The sequence below is a fragment of the Brachyhypopomus gauderio genome, unplaced genomic scaffold, assembly GCF_052324685.1.
Source record: "Brachyhypopomus gauderio isolate BG-103 unplaced genomic scaffold, BGAUD_0.2 sc44, whole genome shotgun sequence".
In the NCBI taxonomy this organism is placed as follows: Eukaryota; Metazoa; Chordata; class Actinopteri; order Gymnotiformes; family Hypopomidae; genus Brachyhypopomus; species Brachyhypopomus gauderio.
In genome coordinates, this window is record NW_027506870.1 from 3,082,013 (window position 1) to 3,095,412 (window position 13,400).

A 13,400-nucleotide genomic window follows, 5' to 3' on the forward strand; every position below is an offset into this window, starting at 1 on the left:
GGACTGGTCTAATATGCTGAAATTTTCTAGTTCTGGTCAGAACTCTAGCTGCGGCATTTTGAACTACTTGAAGTTTATTTAGATTCCTATTTGAACATCCTGACAGTAGTGAATTGCAGTAGTCTAGTCTAGAGCTAACAAATGCGTGCACCAATTTTTCTGCATCATCCTGTGATAATGCATTTCTTAATTTGGCAATGTTGCGGAGATGTAGAAAAGCTATCCTAGTAGTATTATCTATATATTTATCAAATGATAGGTCGGAGTCGAGTATGACGCCTAGGTTTTTGGCTACTGTGCCAGGTGTAATGGGATAGTCTGCAAGATTAAGCATTAAATTTGGAATTTTCTGTCTTGCGGCCTTAGGGCCCACAAGGAGAACTTCTGTTTTGTCCTCATTTAATTGTAGGAAGTTTAGAGACATCCAGCATTTAATATCTCTTACACAGGCCTCAATTTTTCCTAAACTGAGTTTGTCATCGGGTTTGGCTGATATGTAAAGTTGAGTGTCATCCGCATAGCAGTGAAAATTGACACCATGTTTGTTTATAACTGTGCCCAATGGTAGCATATATAATGTAAATAATAGTGGTCCTAAGATGGAGCCTTGCGGGACCCCATATTTAACCATTGTACGTTTGGATGAAATATTATTGAGCTCTACAAACTGATAGCGATTTGTTAAGTAAGACTGAAACCATGAAAGGGCTGTGCCTGAGACTCCAACCCAGCGTTCTAACCTTTCTAGCAAGATCCTATGATCAATTGTGTCGAAAGCTGCACTAAGATCAAGAAGCACTAACAGTGATACATAGCCTTGATCTGATGCAAGGAGGAGATCATTTGTTACTTTAACTAATGCTGTTTCAGTACTGTGATGGGGCCTAAAACCAGATTGGAACTTTTCAAATGTGTTATTCCTATGCAGATATAGGCATAATTGCTGGGCAACAGCTTTTTCTATGATCTTAGATATAAATGATGTGTTTGAAATGGGTCTATAATTAGATAGCACAGTCGGATCAAGATTTGGTTTCTTGATCAGAGGTTTGATAATTGCTAATTTACATGATTTTGGCATGTGACCTATTGTAATGGATGAGTTAACTATAGTTAGAAGAGGTTCAGTTACAGCTGGTAATACCCCTTTTAATAACTTTGAGGGAACTGAGTCTAATGTGCAGGTAGTACAATTTAAGGAAGAAATTATTTTCTCTAATTCTGATTTTGGGAGTGGATGAAAAGCATCAAGTTTTTCTCCCGGTATGTAATTTAAATCAATATCAACCAAACCAGATGACATACCAGTTGTATTGCTAATAAAGGGTTTTATATTTTGTCTAATATTCTCTATTTTATTATCAAAGAAATCTATAAATACATTACTAGTGAGGTTTACTGGAATCTGAGGTTCTGTGCCTGCTTGATTTTTTGTAAGTTTAGAAATAGTATTAAAAAGAAATCTAGGATTGTTTATATTTTTCTCTATCAGTGAGGCTAAGTATGCTGAGCGTGCTTTAGTGAGTGCCCGTTTGTAGTCAATAATGCTATCCTTCCAGGCACAGTGGAATACTTCCAATTTAGTAGATCGCCATTTCCGCTCTAATTTACGTGCTATTTGTTTTAAGTTTCTAGTTTGGTCGGTGTACCATGGGGCGAGCTTTTTGGATCTAGCTTTTTTATATTTTAGTGGAGCTACTATATCTAGAGCTGATCTGCAGGTATTCTCTAAGTAGTCGGTTAGACTATCTAACTCTCCTGGATCGGATGGCGAGTGGGCTAAAGCAGTTAAGTCAGGGAGGGTTTCAATAAACCGTGCTGCTGTTGATGAATTTATTGAGCGCTTTATACACTGCCGAGGAGACGGGCGGGTATTTATGTTAAGGTGAAAATAGAATTTTACTAAATAATGATCGGAGATTGCTACGGTTTGCGGGAGTATGTTTATATTATCTACGTCGATACCCAGCGTTAATATTAGATCTAGGGTATGATTTCGATAATGTGTAGGTCCTACTACGTTTTGTTTAATGCCGACAGAGTTCAATATAGAAGTAAAAGCCCTTGTCAGTGGATCCTCCGCATTATCAAAGTGTATGTTAAAGTCTCCTACCATTATTATTTTGTCACTACATACTGCTAAATTTGCTGCAAAATCGGTGAAATCGTTTAAGAAATCTGAGTAAGGCCCTGGTGGTCTGTATACATTAGTTAGGGAGAATGTACTTTTATTTTCAGATGGACTAATAACATTAATAGACTGCATCTCAAATGAGTTTGAGATATCTAAGTATTTCTGATGAATTTCTAAACAATCACGATAGATTATACATATTCCACCTCCTCTGCCTGACAGTCTAGGTCTATGTATATAACTATATCCCACAGGAGTGGCTTCGTTTAGAGTTAAATAATCACCAGATTGAACCCACGTTTCAGTTAGACAAAGAATATCAATTTTCTGGTCTGTTATAAGTTCATTTACAAAAACTGCTTTTGAGTTGAGCGATCGAATATTGATTAATCCAATTTTCAGATCGGTCATATAGGTTGTAATAATTTGATGTGAAGTCTGAATATTAGTTAAAAACTTCGGGCGGACTATTTTCTTATGATTTAGTTTAACCCGGGGCACAGACACAGTCTCAATCCTAAGGGAACTTGGTGACGCCTCTAAGCAGCTCGCAGACAGGTTTAACCCGTTAGTCTGCGGCCTGGTCGCGACCCTGGACAGTCAGCAGCTCCTAATGCTACTCTGCCGACTAGCTAACAGGCTATGGGCTATGCTGCAAGATAACAGGGCAGCGCCATCCCGGGTGGGGTGGACACCGTCCCTGCCTAAAAGACCAGGCTTGCCCTCGAACTCTTCCCAATTATTAATAAAGCCCACTTGATTTTCTGAACACCACTTGGACATCCAGCGGTTTAGCGACGTGAGCCTGCTGTACTGCTCATCACCGCGCCGCATTGGGATGGGGCCAGAGCAGATTACGGCATCGGACATCGTCTGGGCTAATTTAACCACCTCTTTAACATTAGCCTTAGTCACCTCTGACTGCCGCAGACGTATATCGTTGGCCCCTACATGAATCACTATCCTAGAAAACCTCCTATGAGCTAACAATCTAAGGTTGCCACTAATGTCCGGCGCTCTGGCTCCCGGTAAACAGCTGACTGTAACCGCTGGTGCCCCTACAGCTACAGCTACTTTCACGTGTCGGACTATAGAGTCTCCTATCACCAGAGTCTCCTCAGCGGGTGTAACACTGAGCGGGGCAAACCTGTTGGACACGTGAACCGGGGAGTGGTGCTCTGGTGGGCTAGCGCTGGCGTTAGCGGTAGCTGCAGCCCTCGCTCTCCGACTACGCCGCCGAGACGTCACCCATTCGCCCCGCTGTGAGGGCTCTATCGCCGGAGTCGCGGAGGCGCTAGTTCTCCCTGGCGCGTCCACACCTACTACAGACCCTGTCTCTCTATCCCTCAATAATGAGTGGACGCGTCGCTCTAAACTTTCCACTTTCGCCACGAGAGAATTTACTAGTTTGCACCTCTGACAAATACTATCACTATTACTATCAGTGGCGAAAGGGTCTAGACTAAACATGCCACACTCCGAACACGGGAACAAACCAACACCAGCCATGAATAAATCAAAACACTTACCGTGTCTAGCCGATATATAAACTTACGCTAGCTGATTTGTGAAGGCAGAAAGTTGGTCAGCGGCCGGAATAAAACCTGTAAAATGTATCTAGGAATGCAAAAGGTAAAGGTTAGCACGTAAATAGATTATTATACTTTAGAAAACAATTTCAAAATTCGCTCCGCAACAGCGTCGGTCAGCAGGAAGCAGCCAAGTTTTCAGTTCACTCTTCAAAAGTTGCACTTTTGCCACAAGTTATGCTCAGAAACACTGTTTAGAGCGCTTACAGCGCCAGCAAACGCTGTTTTGAACGCCTTAATACAAGACTTACTACTTGTTTGGAAATGCATGTTTAACATTACAAACATGATAAAACAGCTTGTTATCACATCCAAACACTGTTTTGGAACAAAATATGAGTTTTCAGTTCATTCTTCAAAAGTTGCACTTTTGCTCCAAGTTATGCTCAGAAACACTGTTTAGAGCGTTTACAGCGCCAGCAAACGCTGTTTTGAACGCCTAAATGCAAGACTTACTACTTGTTTGGAAATGCATGTGTAACATTACAAACATGATAAAACAGCTTGTGTTATCACATCCAAACACTGTTTTCATTCAAAATATGAGTTTTCTTTTCATTCTTCAAAAGTTGCACTTTTGCCACAAGTTATGCTCAGAAACACTGTTTAGAGCGCTTACAGCGCCAGCAAACGCTGTTTTGAACGCCTTAATACAAGACTTAATACTTGTTAGGAAATGCATGTGTAACATTACAAACATGATAAAACAGCTTGTTATCACATCCAAACACTGTTTTGGAACAAAATATGAGTTTTCAGTTCATTCTTCAAAAGTTGCACTTTTGCTCCAAGTTATGCTCAGAAACACTGTTTAGAGCGTTTACAGCGCCAGCAAACGCTGTTTTGAACTCCTAAATGCAAGACTTACTACTTGTTTGGAAATGCATGTGTAACATTACAAACATGATAAAACAGCTTGTTATCACATCCAAACACTGTTTTCATTCAAAATATGAGTTTTCTTTTCATTCTTAAAAAGTTGCACTTTTGCCACGTTATGCTCAGAAACACTGTTTAGAGCGTTTACAGCGCCAGCAAACGCTGTTTTGAACGCCTAAATGCAAGACTTACTACTTGTTTGGAAATGCATGTTTAACATTACAAACATGATAAAACAGCTTGTTATCACATCCAAACACTGTTTTCATTCAAAATATGAGTTTTCTTTTCATTCTTCAAAAGTTACACTTTTGCCACAAGTTATGCTCAGAAACACTGTTTAGAGCTCTTACAACGCCAGCAAACGCTGTTTTGAACGCCTTAATACAAGACTTACTACTTGTTTGGAAATGCAGGTTTAACATTACAAACATGATAAAACAGCTTGTTATCACATCCAAACACTGTTTTGGAACAAAATATGAGTTTTCAGTTCATTCTTCAAAAGTTGCACTTATGCTCCAAGTTATGCTCAGAAACACTGTTTAGAGCGTTTACAGCGCCAGCAAACGCTGTTTTGAACGCCTAAATGCAAGACTTACTACTTGTTTGGAAATGCATGTGTAACATTACAAACATGATAAAACAGCTTGTGTTATCACATCCAAACACTGTTTTCATTCAAAATATGAGTTTTCTTTTCATTCTTCAAAAGTTGCACTTTTGCTCCAAGTTATGCTCAGAAACAACGCTGTTTTGAACTCCTAAATGCAAGACTTACTACTTGTATGGAAATGCATGTGTAACATTACAAACATGATAAAACAGCTTGTTATCACATCCAAACACTGTTTTCATTCAAAATATGAGTTTTCTTTTCATTCTTCAAAAGTTGCACTTTTGCCACAAGTTATGCTCAGAAACACTGTTTAGAGCGCTTACAGCGCCAGCAAACGCTGTTTTGAACGCCTTAATACAAGACTTACTACTTGTTTGGAAATGCATGTGTAACATTACAAACATGATAAAACAGCTTATTATCACATCCAAACACTGTTTTGGAACAAAATATGAGTTTTCAGTTCATTCTTCAAAAGTTGCACTTTTGCTCCAAGTTATGCTCAGAAACACTGTTTAGAGCGTTTACAGCGCCAGCAAACGCTGTTTTGAATTCCTAAATGCAAGACTTACTACTTGTTTGGAAATGCATGTGTAACATTACAAACATGATAAAACAGCTTGTTATCACATCCAAACACTGTTTTCATTCAAAATATGAGTTTTCTTTTCATTCTTAAAAAGTTGCACTTTTGCCACGTTATGCTCAGAAACACTGTTTAGAGCGTTTACAGCGCCAGCAAACGCTGTTTTGAACGCCTAAATGCAAGACTTACTACTTGTTTGGAAATGCATGTTTAACATTACAAACATGATAAAACAGCTTGTTATCACATCCAAACACTGTTTTCATTCAAAATATGAGTTTTCTTTTCATTCTTCAAAAGTTACACTTTTGCCACAAGTTATGCTCAGAAACACTGTTTAGAGCTCTTACAACGCCAGCAAACGCTGTTTTGAACGCCTTAATACAAGACTTACTACTTGTTAGGAAATGCATGTGTAACATTACAAACATGATAAAACAGCTTGTTATCAAATCCAAACACTGTTTTGGAACAAAATATGAGTTTTCAGTTCATTCTTCAAAAGTTGCACTTTTGCTCCAAGTTATGCTCAGAAACACTGTTTAGAGCGTTTACAGCGCCAGCAAACGCTGTTTTGAACTCCTAAATGCAAGACTTACTACTTGTTTGGAAATGCATGTGTATCATTACAAACATGATAAAACAGCTTGTTATCACATCCAAACACTGTTTTCATTCAAAATATGAGTTTTCTTTTCATTCTTCAGAAGTTGCACTTTTGCCACAAGTTAAGCTCAGAAACACTGTTTAGAGCGCTTACAGCGCCAGCAAACGCTGTTTTGAACGCCTTAATACAAGACTTACTACTTGTTAGGAAATGCATGTGTAACATTACAAACATGATAAAACAGCTTATCACATCCAAACACTGTTTTGGAACAAAATATGAGTTTTCAGTTCATTCTTCAAAAGTTGCACTTTTGCTCCAAGTTATGCTCAGAAACACTGTTTAGAGCGTTTACAGCGCCAGCAAACGCTGTTTTGAACGCCTTAATACAAGACTTACTACTTGTTAGGAAATGCATGTGTAACATTACAAACATGATAAAACAGCTTGTTATCACATCCAAACACTGTTTTCATTCAAAATATGAGTTTTCTTTTCATTCTTAAAAAGTTGCACTTTTGCCACGTTATGCTCAGAAACACTGTTTAGAGCGTTTACAGCGCCAGCAAACGCTGTTTTGAACGCCTTAATACAAGACTTACTACTTGTTAAGAAATGCATGTGTAACATTACAAACATGATAAAACAGCTTGTTATCACATCCGAACACTGTTTTGGAACAAAATATGAGTTTTCATTTCATTCTTCAAAAGTTGCACTTTTGCTCCAAGTTATGCTCAGAAACACTGTTTAGAGCGTTTACAGCGCAAGCAAACGCGGTTTTGAACGCCTAAATGCAAGACTTACTACTTGTTTGGAAATACATGTGTAACATTACAAACATGATAAAACAGCTTGTTATCACATCCAAACACTGTTTTCATTCAAAATATGAGTTTTCTTTTCATTCTTCAAAAGTTGCACTTTTGCCACAAGTTATGCTCAGAAACACTGTTTAGAGCGCTTACAGCGCCAGCAAACGCTGTTTTGAACGCCTTAATAAAAGACTTACTACTTGTTTGGAAATGCATGTGTAACATTACAAACATGATAAAACAGCTTGTTATCACATCCAAACACTGTTTTGGAACAAAATATGAGTTTTCAGTTCATTCTTCAAAAGTTGCACTTTTGCTCCAAGTTATGCTCAGAAACACTGTTTAGAGCGTTTACAGCGCCAGCAAACGCTGTTTTGAACTCCTAAATGCAAGACTTACTACTTGTTTGGAAATGCATGTGTAACATTACAAACATGATAAAACAGCTTGTTATCACATCCAAACACTGTTTTCATTCAAAATATGAGTTTTCTTTTCATTCTTAAAAAGTTGCACTTTTGCCACGTTATGCTCAGAAACACTGTTTAGAGCGTTTACAGCGCCAGCAAACGCTGTTTTGAATGCCTAAATGCAAGACTTACTACTTGTTTGGAAATGCATGTTTAACATTACAAACATGATAAAACAGCTTGTTATCACATCCAAACACTGTTTTCATTCAAAATATGAGTTTTCTTTTCATTCTTCAAAAGTTACACTTTTGCCACAAGTTATGCTCAGAAACACTGTTTAGAGCTCTTACAGCGCCAGCAAACGCTGTTTTGAACGCCTTAATACAAGACTTACTACTTGTTAGGAAATGCATGTGTAACATTACAAACATGATAAAACAGCTTGTGTTATCACATCCAAACACTGTTTTCATTCAAAATATGAGTTTTCTTTTCATTCTTCAAAAGTTGCACTTTTGCTCCAAGTTATGCTCAGAAACAACGCTGTTTTGAACTCCTAAATGCAAGACTTACTACTTGTATGGAAATGCATGTGTAACATTACAAACATGATAAAACAGCTTGTTATCACATCCAAACACTGTTTTCATTCAAAATATGAGTTTTCTTTTCATTCTTCAAAAGTTGCACTTTTGCCACAAGTTATGCTCAGAAACACTGTTTAGAGCGCTTACAGCGCCAGCAAACGCTGTTTTGAACGCCTTAATACAAGACTTACTACTTGTTTGGAAATGCATGTGTAACATTACAAACATGATAAAACAGCTTATTATCACATCCAAACACTGTTTTGGAACAAAATATGAGTTTTCAGTTCATTCTTCAAAAGTTGCACTTTTGCTCCAAGTTATGCTCAGAAACACTGTTTAGAGCGTTTACAGCGCCAGCAAACGCTGTTTTGAATTCCTAAATGCAAGACTTACTACTTGTTTGGAAATGCATGTGTAACATTACAAACATGATAAAACAGCTTGTTATCACATCCAAACACTGTTTTCATTCAAAATATGAGTTTTCTTTTCATTCTTAAAAAGTTGCACTTTTGCCACGTTATGCTCAGAAACACTGTTTAGAGCGTTTACAGCGCCAGCAAACGCTGTTTTGAACGCCTAAATGCAAGACTTACTACTTGTTTGGAAATGCATGTTTAACATTACAAACATGATAAAACAGCTTGTTATCACATCCAAACACTGTTTTCATTCAAAATATGAGTTTTCTTTTCATTCTTCAAAAGTTACACTTTTGCCACAAGTTATGCTCAGAAACACTGTTTAGAGCTCTTACAACGCCAGCAAACGCTGTTTTGAACGCCTTAATACAAGACTTACTACTTGTTAGGAAATGCATGTGTAACATTACAAACATGATAAAACAGCTTGTTATCAAATCCAAACACTGTTTTGGAACAAAATATGAGTTTTCAGTTCATTCTTCAAAAGTTGCACTTTTGCTCCAAGTTATGCTCAGAAACACTGTTTAGAGCGTTTACAGCGCCAGCAAACGCTGTTTTGAACTCCTAAATGCAAGACTTACTACTTGTTTGGAAATGCATGTGTATCATTACAAACATGATAAAACAGCTTGTTATCACATCCAAACACTGTTTTCATTCAAAATATGAGTTTTCTTTTCATTCTTCAGAAGTTGCACTTTTGCCACAAGTTATGCTCAGAAACACTGTTTAGAGCGCTTACAGCGCCAGCAAACGCTGTTTTGAACGCCTTAATACAAGACTTACTACTTGTTAGGAAATGCATGTGTAACATTACAAACATGATAAAACAGCTTGTTATCACATCCAAACACTGTTTTGGAACAAAATATGAGTTTTCAGTTCATTCTTCAAAAGTTGCACTTTTGCTCCAAGTTATGCTCAGAAACACTGTTTAGAGCGTTTACAGCGCCAGCAAACGCTGTTTTGAACGCCTTAATACAAGACTTACTACTTGTTAGGAAATGCATGTGTAACATTACAAACATGATAAAACAGCTTGTTATCACATCCAAACACTGTTTTCATTCAAAATATGAGTTTTCTTTTCATTCTTAAAAAGTTGCACTTTTGCCACGTTATGCTCAGAAACACTGTTTAGAGCGTTTACAGCGCCAGCAAACGCTGTTTTGAACGCCTTAATACAAGACTTACTACTTGTTAAGAAATGCATGTGTAACATTACAAACATGATAAAACAGCTTGTTATCACATCCGAACACTGTTTTGGAACAAAATATGAGTTTTCATTTCATTCTTCAAAAGTTGCACTTTTGCTCCAAGTTATGCTCAGAAACACTGTTTAGAGCGTTTACAGCGCAAGCAAACGCGGTTTTGAACGCCTAAATGCAAGACTTACTACTTGTTTGGAAATACATGTGTAACATTACAAACATGATAAAACAGCTTGTTATCACATCCAAACACTGTTTTCATTCAAAATATGAGTTTTCTTTTCATTCTTCAAAAGTTGCACTTTTGCCACAAGTTATGCTCAGAAACACTGTTTAGAGCGCTTACAGCGCCAGCAAACGCTGTTTTGAACGCCTTAATAAAAGACTTACTACTTGTTTGGAAATGCATGTGTAACATTACAAACATGATAAAACAGCTTGTTATCACATCCAAACACTGTTTTGGAACAAAATATGAGTTTTCAGTTCATTCTTCAAAAGTTGCACTTTTGCTCCAAGTTATGCTCAGAAACACTGTTTAGAGCGTTTACAGCGCCAGCAAACGCTGTTTTGAACTCCTAAATGCAAGACTTACTACTTGTTTGGAAATGCATGTGTAACATTACAAACATGATAAAACAGCTTGTTATCACATCCAAACACTGTTTTCATTCAAAATATGAGTTTTCTTTTCATTCTTAAAAAGTTGCACTTTTGCCACGTTATGCTCAGAAACACTGTTTAGAGCGTTTACAGCGCCAGCAAACGCTGTTTTGAACGCCTTAATACAAGACTTACTACTTGTTAAGAAATGCATGTGTAACATTACAAACATGATAAAACAGCTTGTTATCACATCCAAACACTGTTTTGGAACAAAATATGAGTTTTCTTTTCATTCTTCAGAAGTTGCACTTTTGCCACAAGTTATGCTCAGAAACACTGTTTAGAGCGCTTACAGCGCCAGCAAACGCTGTTTTGAAGGCCTTAATGCAAGACTTACTACTTGTTTGGAAATGCATGTGTAACATTACAAACATGATAAAACAGCTTGTTATCACATCCAAACACTGTTTTGAAACCAAATATGAGTTTTCAGTTCACTCTTCAAAAGTTGCACTTTTGCCACAAGTTATGCTCAGAAACACTGTTTAGAGCGCTTACAGCGCCAGCAAACGCTGTTTTGAACGCCTTAATAAAAGACTTACTACTTGTTTGGAAATGCATGTGTAACATTACAAACATGATAAAACAGCTTGTTATCACATCCAAACACTGTTTTGGAACAAAATATGAGTTTTCAGTTCATTCTTCAAAAGTTGCTCTTTTGCTCCAAGTTATGCTCAGAAACACTGTTTAGAGCGTTTACAGCGCCAGCAAACGCTGTTTTGAACTCCTAAATGCAAGACTTACTACTTGTTTGGAAATGCATGTGTAACATTACAAACATGATAAAACAGCTTGTTATCACATCCAAACACTGTTTTCATTCAAAATATGAGTTTTCTTTTCATTCTTAAAAAGTTGCACTTTTGCCACGTTATGCTCAGAAACACTGTTTAGAGCGTTTACAGCGCCAGCAAACGCTGTTTTGAACGCCTAAATGCAAGACTTACTACTTGTTTGGAAATGCATGTTTAACATTACAAACATGATAAAACAGCTTGTTATCACATCCAAACACTGTTTTCATTCAAAATATGAGTTTTCTTTTCATTCTTCAAAAGTTACACTTTTGCCACAAGTTATGCTCAGAAACACTGTTTAGAGCTCTTACAGCGCCAGCAAACGCTGTTTTGAATCCTTAATACAAGACTTACTACTTGTTAGGAAATGCATGTGTAACATTACAAACATGATAAAACAGCTTGTTATCACATCCAAACACTGTTTTGGAACAAAATATGAGTTTTCAGTTCATTCTTCAAAAGTTGCACTTTTGCTCCAAGTTATGCTCAGAAACACTGTTTAGAGCGTTTACAGCGCCAGCAAACGCTGTTTTGAACGCCTTAATACAAGACTTACTACTTGTTAGGAAATGCATGTGTAACATTACAAACATGATAAAACAGCTTGTTATCACATCCAAACACTGTTTTCATTCAAAATATGAGTTTTCTTTTCATTCTTAAAAAGTTGCACTTTTGCCACGTTATGCTCAGAAACACTGTTTAGAGCGTTTACAGCGCCAGCAAACGCTGTTTTGAACGCCTTAATACAAGACTTACTACTTGTTAAGAAATGCATGTGTAACATTACAAACATGATAAAACAGCTTGTTATCACATCCGAACACTGTTTTGGAACAAAATATGAGTTTTCATTTCATTCTTCAAAAGTTGCACTTTTGCTCCAAGTTATGCTCAGAAACACTGTTTAGAGCGTTTACAGCGCAAGCAAACGCGGTTTTGAACGCCTAAATGCAAGACTTACTACTTGTTTGGAAATACATGTGTAACATTACAAACATGATAAAACAGCTTGTTATCACATCCAAACACTGTTTTCATTCAAAATATGAGTTTTCTTTTCATTCTTCAAAAGTTGCACTTTTGCCACAAGTTATGCTCAGAAACACTGTTTAGAGCGCTTACAGCGCCAGCAAACGCTGTTTTGAACGCCTTAATACAAGACTTACTACTTGTTAAGAAATGCATGTGTAACATTACAAACATGATAAAACAGCTTGTTATCACATCCGAACACTGTTTTGGAACAAAATATGAGTTTTCATTTCATTCTTCAAAAGTTGCACTTTTGCTCCAAGTTATGCTCAGAAACACTGTTTAGAGCGTTTACAGCGCAAGCAAACGCGGTTTTGAACGCCTAAATGCAAGACTTACTACTTGTTTGGAAATACATGTGTAACATTACAAACATGATAAAACAGCTTGTTATCACATCCAAACACTGTTTTCATTCAAAATATGAGTTTTCTTTTCATTCTTCAAAAGTTGCACTTTTGCCACAAGTTATGCTCAGAAACACTGTTTAGAGCGCTTACAGCGCCAGCAAACGCTGTTTTGAACGCCTTAATAAAAGACTTACTACTTGTTTGGAAATGCATGTGTAACATTACAAACATGATAAAACAGCTTGTTATCACATCCAAACACTGTTTTGGAACAAAATATGAGTTTTCAGTTCATTCTTCAAAAGTTGCACTTTTGCTCCAAGTTATGCTCAGAAACACTGTTTAGAGCGTTTACAGCGCCAGCAAACGCTGTTTTGAATGCCTAAATGCAAGACTTACTACTTGTTTGGAAATGCATGTGTAACATTACAAACATGATAAAACAGCTTGTTATCACATCCAAACACTGTTTTCATTCAAAATATGAGTTTTCTGTTCATTCTTCAAAAGTAGCACTTTTGCCACAAGTTATGCTCAGAAACACTGTTTAGAGCGTTTACAGCGCCAGCAAACGCTGTTTTGAACGCCTTAATACAAGACTTACTACTTGTTTGGAAATGCATGTGTAACATTACAAACATGATAAAACAGCTTGTTATCACATCCAAACAC